This window comes from Montipora foliosa, chromosome 1 (genome assembly GCF_036669935.1).
Source record: "Montipora foliosa isolate CH-2021 chromosome 1, ASM3666993v2, whole genome shotgun sequence".
NCBI lineage: Eukaryota > Metazoa > Cnidaria > Anthozoa > Scleractinia > Acroporidae > Montipora > Montipora foliosa.
In genome coordinates this window covers 45,805,339-45,820,338 of record NC_090869.1, presented here as the reverse complement: position 1 = coordinate 45,820,338, position 15,000 = coordinate 45,805,339, and the positions used below count along the sequence as shown (strand labels likewise).

The following is a 15,000-nucleotide window of genomic DNA, read 5'->3' as shown; positions in this document are numbered from 1 at the left end:
TTAAGTGTTTAGTTTTGCTGAGGTCCCATGATTTATGAGTTAAGTGGTCAATGAGACTCACCGTCAATATAGCAATAATTTTATTGATTAAGCCTAAGCACTCTCTGAAATTTTAGCTTTCATTTTATGGGTTAGGGTAACTGCACTAACTCACTGACTCATTGGTCACGCCAAAACGCAGACTGCAGACTGTGCAGACCAGGGGTAAAATATAGCGTTACCCTCACTATTATTGACAGCTAACCGTAAACAGGCTATTAACCTGAATGTTATTAAGCCTAATTAGGCTAACCGAATGTTATTTAGGCCTAATTCAGGCTAACCGATTTGCAGTCTACGTTTTTCAGTGCCCTGATTACCCATGATGCAATCAAGAGCGTGAACTCGTCTATCAAGTGAGGTAGCATCGATCATGACGAGAACATTTCAGCAAGCAAGAGAAAATCAGTTTAGCCAAGCAACGATTGATGAATTCGATGAAGATGAACACGGAGGTCATGGAGATTATAGTACTTCGTTGGCTAATCTAATTTCACCTCCGAGTAGCTGAAGAGAAACAAAATGGATTCTGGCGCGCAAGATAAACAAAGATCACAAGTTTGAACCCTAAAATATACCAAATCCATAAAATACCAGTACCTTCTGCTCTTGCTGCTTGGGTAAGTAAACAGACAAAAAGTGATTAAAAATGAAAATAGTAAAAAGCAAATTCATCCCTAGAGATTTAAAGAGTACAACATTGTTCTTGTTTTTTTAATACGCACGGTATATAGACAGTCAAAGGGACTGACAAGGACAGTCGGCCGTAGTATTTTATCTATTTATTACTTTACATTGTTCTTATATTTAGCTGATGAATTGTCTGTGAATAAAATTAAGATTATCTATGTAGCTAATACAAAAATGTGACAGGAACAGTTGGCCGTCGGTGGAGGGGAGCTGTTCATCACAATTACCAGGGAAGCAAGAAAGTCTTTGGTGCCCATAACAAAGCAAATAAGTTGAATGATATATGTAATAAAAAACTGCTAATACCCAGCACCATACTCTTTTAATGAATACAGACTATTAACATCAAGAACTAGGTTCAGTAAATTTGCTGATAATTTGGTTCTCTAGGTGAACAACATCTTTGAAGCAACATCCATATTACCTCTACAATGTTTTCTCGGGTGTTTTCATAAATTTTGTAATAAATATTTTTATTAAGACTTTTTAAAAGACATAAAAAATCTGGTAAGAATATACTGTAGAATAAAATGAAAAGCCTCCTGTCAGAGTATATATTTTCCCATTGATATAACCAATTATTTACAATCATTGAAGGTGTCTGTGAAATGGCTTTAATCCTAATTGCTTACTGTCCTTGAACTTGTATCACTAGGATTAATTTCAATCTTTAAAAAACTTTGGCAATTATGCCAGTAAAGAAACAAAGGAAAACCAGATTGATACAATAAAGAAAGCTGGATAACTTAAATTTTGCGTAAATAGCTTTAAGTCTTCACTACCATACACATCTGGCTGCTCTGCTGACATTCAGTTGAATCACTTTACACTGTGTTTAATTTATTCGTTTCAAAATTAATCAACTCCAGGAATCTGAAATATGATCATCCTCAACTTGATTGTGTTTGCTTCTAGCATTTTATTACATTCCAGAGGATCCGATAGAACAAGGTCATGGTAACTGCTCTCCTGTGTTTCACCACTGAACTGCTGATGATGGACTTCTGGCTTGATAGACAAATCACTAAATGGGCTTTGAAGCATCAGAAACTTGATGTTAAGGTTGACTTTTCCTTTGAGCACCAGTTGATAAGTCAAGATTCGTTTTAAGCTTTTCTCATTCCCAACAACATTGGCCTTTACAATCCACTGTTGACCTAGGGCATTGAATCTACTGCTTTCATAGCAAAGCTGTGGAATATAGTCATCTGAGCGGTATGGCTTGAGCTGCAAGTCTACAGATGTTACGAAGACTAAGAATAAGTGTTGGTAAAAGTGTATATACAATATTTGGCATAAAAGGAGGCTTCAAGTGAGAAGACTAGCTTAATTTCATATGTAACACAAACTAGTACTGCAATGAAATTCTGGTTATCACAGTTATTCAATATAAAAGCAACCACAATTTAAGGTGTGATCATACCTGCTACAAAATTGAGCTACAAAAGGTGCAACATTGCTTATGGTGAGCATTAGTTTCAGAGCAATGTACAAAATGAAACAACAAAAATAAGCTGTGTGACCTTGTTACCCCACATGAAAGCTCGGCATCTACCAGTACTTGCTACAAAAATTATAATTAATCATGCAACATTAAAGTTTGCACAACAATAATATTATTATTTGTAGCACAAGTGGTCATAAATACTACATCTCTCTGAATGAAATAATGGCCCAGGTGCACATTTCGTACCTTGATTTTGTAGCATAGCACCTAAGTTAAATTACTATATAGACGTTAGTCGTAATATTGTAAATGATTTAATACAGCCTCACCATGAGTCAGTACAAACCACACCTGAAAAAACTGTTCACAGTCAAAAATATCATCAGTAACAGCAAAGGTGGATAGACTCAACAGCAAGAACAGTTACACAACTATAAGGGTAGCATAACTGAAAAGTGTCAGTAGGGTACAGTAAAAAAAACAACAAACAAATCAGAATATTAACCGTTTATAGCTATCTTTTCATGCGATAGCAAGTTGAGGATATTTTGGAAGAGTTCCCTTTCATCTTGATGAAGTTTTTCAGTGGCCTCTAATGATTCCATGAGTTGCAATCCTGTCATTCCAGGATAAACACACTTTTCCTCATGATCTTTTAACTTGTGAAATGGTCCCTCCCAAAGGCAACCTATTCTTTTAAACTTGCACAAGACAGGCCTGCAAAAGCATATTTAAAGACACAAATTAAGAAACCAGGTGATGCGAATCAAAGATGTATTATATATTAGCCAAAAGCATTGCAAAACAATCAGTCTGCTAAGAGTGAGAAAAGGAGAAATTGGCTGAAAGATGTACATAATCTTAACATAAGTAAAGTGGATGTTTTTCACAGAAGTAGGATTTCCACCTGTCAAAAGAAAGCAAAAGAAAGTCAAAGTATTAAAAACTGCAACCACGCAATCTTGATGACCATGCAGTTGCTTGATTACTTAGATTCCAAAACAGCATGCAGTATGTTACCAGTATCTGTTAATTCTCCAACTTGTTGCAAACATATTGATGTAGATTGTCAAAAGACAATATATCATCCATTCAATTTTTTTAATGCCCTCCGTGTAGGAGAGTTCAAGTAAACCCCTACTTTAAGACTGAAACATTAAATTGACAGGATCTGTCAAACAACGTACACGTCCACCTTCTCCATAGTTTTGAATACAAATGTCACCAGACACAAAATGCGACTTCCATAAACACTATCCTTTTTTATGTACAAAAACCCTTGGAAAAAAGTGCAGTAAAAAGTAAACAAGTACCCAACATAACCATCCCTAATAATAATCACTAAGATCTAGAGTGCATTAGTTATTATACATGTATGGGAAAGGCCAGAAAACGAGAAAAAAAATCTCAATTCTGGCATCTCTATTTCTGCCAGCAATGTAGCCAGCGTGAAAAATTACAAAAATTATTCTTTTCCAGGTTGATTCCAGACAAATGCATCCTAAATTTATGTTTCGAATCCAAATTAGCTGTTGACCCACTATAAACTACCGGTAACTGTGTTTAATGATCAGGAAATAATTGGTTTTTTTAAACTTTAATAGACTGTTTCCCTATTCCCATAATGCTACGGTATACGTTTGGGAAGTTCTTTATATGAAAACAATACAAGTTATTTACTCTTGGGGCTGTACCATGCTTCAGTGAACTGGATATCTATTGTTTTAATGCAAATACCCCACCACCCCCCCCCCCCCTCCCAAAGATGAACTGTATTATGGGTTTTGCAAAAAGAGTGAATTGTAAAAGGGAATTCTTGTTAGTTAATTGACATAATTACCCATCTCTTCATCATTTTTCTGTGCTTAAGAAAAAGTGTGATTAGTGAATATCATAAATTTTTCAGAATAAATTATATTTTAGTGCCTTTACCACAACTGAGAGTTTACTTGTCTTTCTATCTTTTCACCATTTTTCTGGCAAACAATTACAAATACAAGACCAAGCAAAAGTGCAATGTGAAATCCAGCAAGACAAGCCCATCAGAATCAGCCTACGTCGCTCGACATAATCTTAGCGATTTATGCAAGAAAATCAGAACCAATCTGTACCCTGCAGTGTTAATACAAGCAAATTTTTTTTTTGATGAAATCAAAGTGGTAGAGGCCAAACCTCTAACCCTAAACTAGCACTACATGCATAATTTGTTTGGTACACATCCTGGCATGTCATTCAATGCATTAATTACTGAACATAAATACTCTGCAATTGGAAAACACTTGAAAGAAGATCAAAAACTGCATGTTAACAGGTTTTGGGCAGCTGTTCCAGTATTGGTGAAACAACGACTATTGTGTGACCTGTAAAATAGACCTGCTGGTACATATACACCACTAATTGATTTTAGAAAAAGGATCGACAGGCACTGTAGTTGCTAAAACAAGAAATGACCTCAAATTACCAAAAAATGACCTAAAATGAGCTAAAACAGTATCTAAAATATAGATGTCTCTAATCACCTATAAGATGAACTAAAACAGACAAATGGTACGAATGATTTCACTTACCTCGCATGTGGTTTAGAAACAAGTGAATAGACACAACGTTCATGTTAATTGTGGTCAGTTGTTGTGGTACACACTCTGTTCCTTGGTTTTATAACAGGCGTTTGTTTGGGGGGGGGGGGGGGGGGGGGGATTGGGGGAAGAGAGGAAAAAACCCTATGCCCTCTTCTCATGAGAAACGTAAAGAGACAATTTATTTTATTGGGAGAGGGCATGATTTTACTGTGGAAAGGTATTTGTAACAATCAGGTTCCCTAATGTCGCCAAACATCAGAATTAGCATGTCACGTAAGCCTTCTTTGTCACCCGTCCTGGAAATGACAGTGTGAAAGAAATATGTTTGCATAGAGCTGACAGCGCAAAATTTTGAATTTGCACAGCAACGCATCACGAGTTAGGACAATTATGTGCGAGCCAAGTGAATCGTGAGCCATGGCTGTGAGCTATGCAAGCCATGACTGCGAGTCATGCGAACCAACATGGCAAGCCATGCGAGTTCACATGCGAGTCACACAGTTATTGAAAGCTAACTGACTAATAGGTGCTTAGACTTAATAACTGCTTATCAGTACTATAATAATTTGAAAAGGGTGCTTACACTTAAATGCCAAATTTGCATGGCTCGATTGTCCAGCCCCACACATCATGATTGACAGGTGCAGAAATTATTTGTACCATTTTGTCTGTTTTTAGTTAGTTTTAGGTGATTAATTAGAGATGTCTATATTATTTTATTTTACGAAGCTACGGTTGTAGCTCATCTTAGGTCATTCCTCGTTTTAGTAACTACGGGACAAGCACCCACGTAGGATTCAAGCTCAATGCACAAAAAGGTGGTCTCCTCATTAGGCAATATAACATAATTGACAACAGGGTATGAGTCAAAAACACGAAAGTCTGGCCCAAAACTTTCAGACCCTTGGGGGTGCTTTGAAACACACCTTCAAAGTAAACCTCAGATATGAAAAAACTCAAGCTTGAATAATGAAGTTGCAGAATAACTCAAAGTTGCATTTTCTCATGTTTCTGGACATGAGACATGGGTTTTCAACGCACTTCGATGAGAACCGCTGAAGTGCTCATAGAAAGAATGAGGGCACAGAGGAGAAAAAGGAGGGAAAGTGATTTACTCTTTGCTATTTTCATGACACACAACCTTTGACGATAGCCATGCTCATTGACTGAAAAAACTGGATACAAGATATAAAGGTAAACAGAAAAGCAACACTTTTGATATGGAATATAGGATACTAATTGTGTCTGTCACTCTTACAGGGATTACACAAAGGGTACAGAAGCAGTCGGTATATTTTAATAAAGCACGGACTGTGGACGTAGTTACTAAAACAAGGAATGACCTAAAATGATCTAAAATGACCAAAAATGAGCTACAACGGTATCTACTTGTAATAAAATTGACCTAAAATGAGTAGGTCGTTTTAGATTATTTGAGACACTGTTGTATTCATTTTAGATCATTTTAGGTCATTCCTTGTTTTAGTAACTACAGGACTGCGGACCGGACATAAAACACAGACTGAGTATAAAAGGCGGACTGAAGGCTGTGGACGATAAGACACAAAACATGGACTGAGTGCAAAACACTGTGAAAGAGGCAAAGAGCAACAAAATAACGACAGGTGACGACGTGAATTGAAGTCCTACATGGGACTTTAATGGTGGAAACAATGTTTTGCACCATAATTGTCACCTGATAGATGTTAGCTGACATTTCTTCAGTGGTAAGGTCTACACAAAAGGAATGTATGGAATCCTTCACAGGGTCACTCGCTGTAGAAAATGAGAAATTTAAGGACTTCAGTGGAAGATGCCATATTCGTGATATTTAGACAGGAGTCTTTTTACCTACTTGCGAGTGTTTTGTTGCAATGGATACAAGTTTTTGTTCACCTCGGTGTTGCATAGGTCCGTCCGCCACTTATCACCAAGATGCACAAGAAACCAGGCCTCAATTGTTGAAAAGGTGGATAATGTATTGTATAACACTATCCAGAAGATAAACAATAGCAAAACCAATTGAGTGACCCAGTGGATAGTGGTTTCTGGTTTTCAGATTCTGCTTTCTGGATTCTGGATTCCTGCTTTTAGTGCTGCCCTGTTGTAACTGAGCATTTCTGTGTATGTGACAATATTTTGACACTGAATAGAGGACTCGAGGCCTTTTTTCTTAAATCTGTATCTGGGCCAACACACTCCTTAAGTTTTGTTCTATGCTCCATTTTTTATACTCAGTCCTTCTTTCACACCTAGTCCATGTAGTCTTCATTTTATGCTTGGTCCACGTTTTATAATTGGTTGCAATGCTGCTGCCTAAGAAAATTTTCCAGAGCCCTTCAGGCTTCCAACATTAAAAGTTAGTAGCCCGAATAGTTTTTTCAAGAGCCCACAATTAATTAATTAAAAGTGAGGATGAATCACCTTGTGATAAGTTAAGCCCCCGTTTTGGGCTACTCGTTCAGAAATTTGGTCGCCTGTGCTCGCAAGTAAGGCACCCCAGGCAACCGGGCGACTGTTATAGGCATGCAGCAGCCTTGCCTGGTTGGCTTTTTATACCCAGTCCGGGTCCACAGTCCATTTTTATACTGATCGGTACAGAGAGGCTATAGACTCTGTGATTTCTTGAGGGAAAGCCTCTGATCAGTCATAGAAAAAATTGACCAACCCAATGGTATTTTGGTTGGTTTGTGAAATTGAAACCAAAGTTTACCAGTAAAACAGCATCTAACTTCTGCAAAGAACGCTGCAACAAGTCAACTTATGTGCCGGGAAGGAAGGCAATATTTTTTAATCTAATAAATCAGGCCATTTTAAAAAGATTTTTACAATAACAATTAAGAAGTTCACAGATAAACGTTGAGCGATGATCGAGTCATGCGAGCCAACATGGTGAGCCATGAGAGTCACACATGCAGTTACATGTATTTAAAGGTAACCGTTTTCAAATGGGTGCTGAGACTTACATGTAAATGCTGTTTATCAGCGCGATATAAAATGGGTGCTTAGACTTAAGGACGTTCGTGCTAATTGTTTGTGTGCAACGTTACTGCGCAGGTAAGGGCAACCCTAAAATCCGGAATCCGGAATCTGGAATCACAGTACAATACACAGAGTAAAAACTATCCTAAACATTCATAAAAGCTAACCTTAGGCCTAATTAGACCTAAGGTTAGCTTTTGTGAATGTTTAGGATAGTTTTTACTCTCTGTATTGTACTGTGATTCCAGATTCCGGATTCCGGGTTTTAGGGTTGCCCCGCAGGTAATGCGACTGTAATATGTCACGCATTACTTCGAGCATTGGTGAAGTTGAGGTTTTAAAACCTTTGCAAAAACCATGGACGATAAGTCTTGCACAGCGATGCAATTGGATCAGAGAAGATTGCAGTTAGTCAAAATTGATTTTAAAATATGTCTGAAAGTCAAGTAGACTACTGCACAACTGATATTAGGTCTCCTTTTTATAACATGTAGTAACAGTCAACGGAAAACCCAAAAATTGCTCAAATTCACCATTTTTAGCCGCAGAAATGACAATACACAACAACTGAGGTAGGTTTATGTTTATTTTGAGCTTTAACAGTCATTTCTCGATGTAAGTTTATGATATTATTTCCCACACATTTCTTTATTTTTCGAATATACAAACAGACACACTGTTTGTGTGGGCCCCCTGTGGCTACATCTCGTCATTATGACCGATTTCTCGAAATTAAGGCATTTTCCACTGCCATTTTCTCCAAAACAAAGTCGGTGACCCCCAATTTTTTTCTCATTTTGGAGTAAGTACTTTATGAACTAACTCTAGGCGAGAAATGAAGAAAATCTCACCATAGAAAGATTTTGGCACGAACGTCCTTAAATGGGAGACTCGCGCCAGACCTGCTGGCTCACAGATTGTCCAGCCCCATGAATGTTTACTAGACTAAGTAAAAACAAGCAATAAAAAATGACATTTTGACCGTTCTACAGTCACTTTCAAGTCCAAGTTCAAGTAAATAAAAACTCTGCATTTATACAACTTTGAAACAACAAAAGGTTAAATAATTATTTTATTTGATTAAGAATCCAATGACAATAAGGTTAATACTACATGTACAAAATGCAAAAGGTGAAAGAAATGAGAAAATTCTTAATTTTACTTTTAACCCTTTTGACGTCCAAACCGGCCTAAACCGGGCAGACTTTTACTCTAACGCCAGACGATTTTACTCGTCAATCGGGAACCCCTGGGAGTCAATTAAATTAAATTTGAAAGGACAGATGCAGTAAAAAAGTTAAGAAAAGGAGAAGGAGATATAAAAACTGGGGACACTAAACTAACAGCTTTGCACTGATAGAGTATGTTTCCTAACCACTGATAGAGTTGTTCAACCTTTTTCGCTTTTAATGTTTTCCTTTTGTTCTCTAGGGCTTTTCAAATGTAGTTAAAAGGAAAGCATGTTAAGAATTTCCTCTCTCTTCACTCGCTAACCTTTTATACTTTATTGCTGCAATCATGACCTTATTGCTATTTGATTATTAATAAAAATTATATTTTTAGCCTTTCATTGTTTCAAATTTGTAAATATGCAGAATTTTTATGAACTCGAACTTGACAAGACCGTAGAACGGTTGAAATGTTGTCATTATTTATCGCTTAGTAAAGATTTATTTCATTTTCTCCCACTGGCCTAAATTTTGAAGAATGTCTTGACAGTTCTGTGCAGAAGTATTACACTTTTTACCGCTTGAAATTTGGTTGAGATTTGTGAAAATAAAAAGAAAACAGAAAAAACAATCCCTTGCAGTAGTCGTGAAAGTTCACCCCATAATAACTTCCCATCCAAATAGGAGAAAACAGCCCAACAGTTTCAGGACTTTATTTGCAATAATTTTCACAAACAAAGTCTATAGTAACATATTACATGTTGTTATTTAAACTATAAGATCCTCAAAATAGTAAGATAATTAAGTGTTACAACAAAAAAAAGGTGCACTTTTCAAAGCAATAATAATTGTTTACATATGATTAATATCTTCTCTAATACTACATAACCACTAATACTGTTATTTTGTAATGTGTATTACCCCTTCCTCACTTAATCTTTATTAAATCACTTTCAATTCAAATATTACAAACATGTATCAATCCTTTTAATACATTCAATGTGTCAGTGTAAATTAATTTAATTGAATTAATGCATATAAAAAACCGGTAAATCAATCTTTGGAATGGTGAACAAGAGTTGTCCTGAACAACAACCCTGATTATTATTATATGACTAGCTCTGTGAGCATGAGCTAACACGAGCAGGCAAGATGGAGCTATCTTGCCCGCTTGGAATGTTGTCGCTTGGTCGTCGCAAAATCAAAGGGGTAATTTTTGGTGTTTTAATCCCCCACATAATAAATCCTTTATCGACCAACCTTGTCGGTTAAGATGGCTAATATCATTAATTGGCCCTTGTTAGTTCTTTGCGTGGTTTATGGACCTCCAATAAACATGCACAACAAAAACTTGGCCAACCATCCAGCCATCTTGACCTCACGCTTGGAGTCAATAACCCCATATTTATGGTAATAAAGACGTGTTAGTGCACCCCTCTCACTAACCTAAGTAATGTTGTTCAAACCTCTGGTTTCATGAAGCAAGTAGTACAGGTCTTTAGCGACCAACCGGTCAGTAAAAAGATATGGAGTTGAGACAACTGGGGAAACTGGAGTTTGAGACAACTGTGATAAAATACAATATCGCCTCCCCACTCGGGTGGCACAGGGTAGTTTGTAGTCAAAGAATTATGCAAGATTTGCTTTTTTTTTTTTCACATTTTATTCATCCATAACAAGTAAAAAATAACGGCTGGAAGACTGACTGGTAAATATCTGTGAAGCATGTAGACAATTCAACAAATGAACATCAATACACTTGCAAGGAGACAGTCCATGTCACTTACCTGTTAAGGGCCGTTCTCTCTCCGCATGATTTCTTAAACAGCTCCTTGGTAATTCCTGATTGCAATGCAAACATTCAGTTGGAAGCTTCAGAGATGCTTTCTTCCTTCGACTGCTAGGTTTCGACACGGCAAATGTTGCGGTTTACATCTCTGTCACTCCAGTTTGGGCAAGTGGATTGCTCATTTTTTCAGCCGACTATCAGCCAGAAGATGAGTGAACCAGGAAGCACACATGAGATGTCCCTTTCGAACACTTAATCCAAACACATACAACATAAATAAAGTAAGTTAAAACTTAATCACATCCAATGACTATGCGATTGAAAATAAATTGCTTCCTCCTGTATAAGATTCCTTTCCCACATTTTCCCTGAAACTTATAACCAGCTTTTGATGACAGTAGCTTAGAAAATAATGTTAAAATCCTTTGAGAAACGTAAATGTAATACGAAGTGCTATTTTCAACCCTGCGATTCGCAGTTATATTAGTTGTAACAACCCTTTGTGTGCCAAGTAAATGGTGTTGACGGGGATGGGGGGGGAACAACTATGGGGGAGGAGGGCAAAGAGGATAATCTACTTCTCTGAGAGTAAATGAGGGGAAAATACGCATCTCCATCCCTACCTACCTCCGGGTCATTTGAAATTAGCTACAGTGTTTCCTTTTTATCACAATATATTCTCTATGAGCAAACTTTTCCTAAATATATAAATCAATCACCTGGACAAGTAAAATGACTGATAATGACTGATAAAATCAACAGAATAGTTCAACCGACGCCAGTTGTAAGATCGATAGAGACCATGTATGAAAGACCAAGTTATATTTGACCTGCAGGGCTGTAAGAATTTCACACAGGTAACGTAAATGTTGGGCACCAATCGCACAGTTATTACGTGTGCAAGTAATGATTTGAGTGTTAGGAAACACATATATAAATAGAAAGCACACCAACGTTGTAAAACCGAAGCCTGCTCGTCAATCACTTATTAAAAACTTGCTAAGTCTTCCGGTGCGCTGCCGCAATTTACTCTGCTGCAATCAATACTATGCGACCTCGTTCAGGCCGAATGGAATGAGTCCCGAACATTACGTAACTGACACATCCGTTATTGTACGATTTTGCAAGAATTGTTAAGAATACATGACAAGCTTACTTAGTCGCCCAAACAATAATACATTGATTTTTAATCCGATAGAAGTTCTGATCTACGTAGCGACATCGACAGCGGAACCCAAAAAGTTCTTTTTTTGCGGTATTGTTCGAAATATCCACATTTCAGCTTATCCACGACATACAAACACGTTTAGTAAGATTCAAAGGGGTCAATCAGGGAGGGAGTGTACTTGCATTGCACTTGCCTTTCGTATTTTGTTGAAAAAAAGCGAGACATGTGATTGAGCGTCTTCACGAGAGTTAGCCGGCAAAAGATTTGTGTCGCCAACTTTCAAGGACTACAAGCCGCCTGCCTTATGAGCGCGTCAATTTTTTCCTACATGTTTTAAATCTTTACTTGAAAAAACCGATTTTGTAGCCAAATCCAAACAAACTGTGCAGCTCAAGATGTCTTTTAACGAGCCTCGAGCTTACCAAGACGATCGATTTTTTGGTCGCTCCTTATCTTTGCCTTCTTCAACGGTGGCGCTTCAATTTCTCCTTTCTCGGAGGTATCCTCCACCTGGTATGGAACCATTCTGCTCTTCTTCTTCCGACGTGGACATTTCCCCGTCCTAGATATCAAAATACGCCCAAGAAGATACAAGAATACACCTCACACACCGATCGATAGGTTTGTTTGATGCGACGATGTGATGTCATGTTTACGTTTGGCGCGCCTGCGTGGATACTCCTACGGACGAAAAGGTCATTATTTTCAAATATAGCATTGTGATAAGTCACGATACCTACACGTGCCGTTCATTCACCAGGCCTCGCATGTCAAAATTCTACAGTCGGCCTATCAAACGTCGTCGTGTCTGATCGCAGAGGATCGGAAACCACGAAGGCAAATGTTTGCATTTAATCTAAGGCGATCGCGCACAAGCGTACCACTTATCCTCTGCGAAGCGAGGAGAAACAGGAGCGCACTTAGCAAAGGTACGTTTTTATTGGGGGGGGGAGGGGGGGTGGGCGGGGGTAGTTTAGTGAACTTTTTTGCGAAAACAGGCGTAGCCGCCCTCCACTTTCTGGAATGGGATTAAGTGCATGACCCTTCAAACAACCCAAACAGAAATATCTTAACCCCTCCCCACCCCACTCAAACTATTCAAGACAAAATAAACCGGAAGTGGAAAGATAAACTGAAGTGTTACTCAATAACCGCGTTCATCTGCGCACAAACGTGCTTTCATGCGTGGCCTGTGATTGTACGTGAAACCTTGAAAATGGGCAAGGATTTACGAGGAATAGAAAGATTAGGAAATGTGCTTGTGTGGAATGCGAGGATTGCATGAGGGTCTGATGGCGCAACTTGTGCTATTGTGACTATGGCAAAGCTCCTGCCAACCTTCCATTATCTCTCTTTGAGTGCAACCCACACCAATGGCCGTGTACCGGACGACTCCAGCCCTCGAGCTCAGGATTAGGCGATTGTTTGCGGAAAGATAACTATCCAATGGGACAGTGAGGCTATTAAAAGTTTTCAGATAAATACATTGTCCCCTGAAAAGCTTGTGGCAGAGTATGTTGATCACCTTGCCCAGATAAAAATTCCGCAAGGAGAAGAAGACATAAGAGACTGAAAGGGAGCTAATGGAACGGCTGAAACCGGGCGCACAAGGACAGTGACTGTGACATGGACTGACAACTAACTCCGATAATCCGTCGTCCCTGAGGGTGGACGATCTATCATTGTACTTTTCCCCATCACAAGATCAACCTTTAAAGGGAAGAAAGCCGAAAAGGGCGCAATGATCAAATCTCACATTGGCAGCTTGCGGTACAATTCAATGGAGCGTCAACAATCTCTGCAGCCAAACCGCTAAAAAATGTGAGGCAACAAGTTGACCTCATCACTTTCCGATGGTCGAAACTGACTCGCAAATGAATGCCGTAGATCGAGTTGTTGGTTCAAGTTCGAGTATCTTAAGTGACGAATCCCCCGGAGACTGATTTTATAATACAGAACCCCCGCCAGGAAACAGCAAATATGGTGGCTAGCGGGCACGGGTCGATAGAGACAATTATGTTAGTTGGGAGAAGTGATATTTTTTTGATAAGTAAAACGTTTTCGACACCCGTAAATAATTTAGATTAATCTCCGACTGGTAGCTTTGCATGGAGTAATTTTTTTTTCCTTGCCAAAAAAAACTATTAACCCTCCCCGGTTGAGAATAAAACAGTTTTGACCGCTCACCCCATTTGTAAAAATTCCTACGGACCTCCCCTCCGAAGCCCCGGCCCACCCCCCCCCCCCAATTAAAAACGTACCTTCCCTTACTTCAAGTCTGATTGGACGTGTTTCAAGGCGAACAATTGTGTCGCCTATAGGACACAGATCGCCTCAGACACATATTTCAAAATTGTCTTAGCACTCATACCAGTTTAATTCCTCAACAGTTACTTACACATTCTTAACGCGAAATGACATGAAATAGTGTTCGTAGTGTATAAATAAACGCCGAACTTCTGTATTTTTTAAATGAAGTCCTCGTAGCCGTCGTCGTCGCCTCGTTTCGTAAGCTTCCCTATTTCCCTATGTCTGCGACGTGCCGCAGACATACCGCGGTCGTGTCGCAGAACCTTCGCAGAACAGAAGAACCGAATACCTTTATTATTGGACACGATAATAAAAAAGCTTTGACAAGCTTATGGGTCGTATGTAAATTAACAAGTTAAAAAAGTCTATTTACTGGCTAACATCAAGATATGTACAATAATTTACTGTTGAATACTTAACCTTACCTAAGACCCATGAGTACGCCAACGACCATTTTTTACAAATTGTTCATATAATGTTGCAGCAACAATTAGAATGTTTCTACGTCAATCTTCCGTTTAATATTTAACGTCCTGGGAAAAAAATACCCGCTCTTCCCTGCCTAGGGAGCAAGAAAATAAACTCCCAGGCAAGCCATCGTGTGAGACGGCCTTTTAACCAGCCTAGCATGTTTTTCTAAAATGCGAAAATGACACCTATTGCCAGCCAGCGAATAACGTATGCCAGCGAGCCGGTGGTTATGACCAGCCAGCAAGGTTTCAACATCAATACTAATAATAATTACATCATAATAAATTAATAATAATAATAATAATAATAATAAGTAACAATCATGGCTGCGAGTAGCGAGGACGCGTAAAGGAGTA

At 38.5% G+C, this 15,000-nt stretch overlaps 1 pseudogene; it reads right to left on the bottom strand.

The window, feature by feature from the left end:
- Positions 1-1,032: 1,032 nt before the first annotated feature.
- Positions 1,033-10,969, bottom strand: LOC137969816 (zinc finger TRAF-type-containing protein 1-like; annotated as a pseudogene).
- Between the last annotated feature and the right edge of the window lie 4,031 nt (positions 10,970-15,000).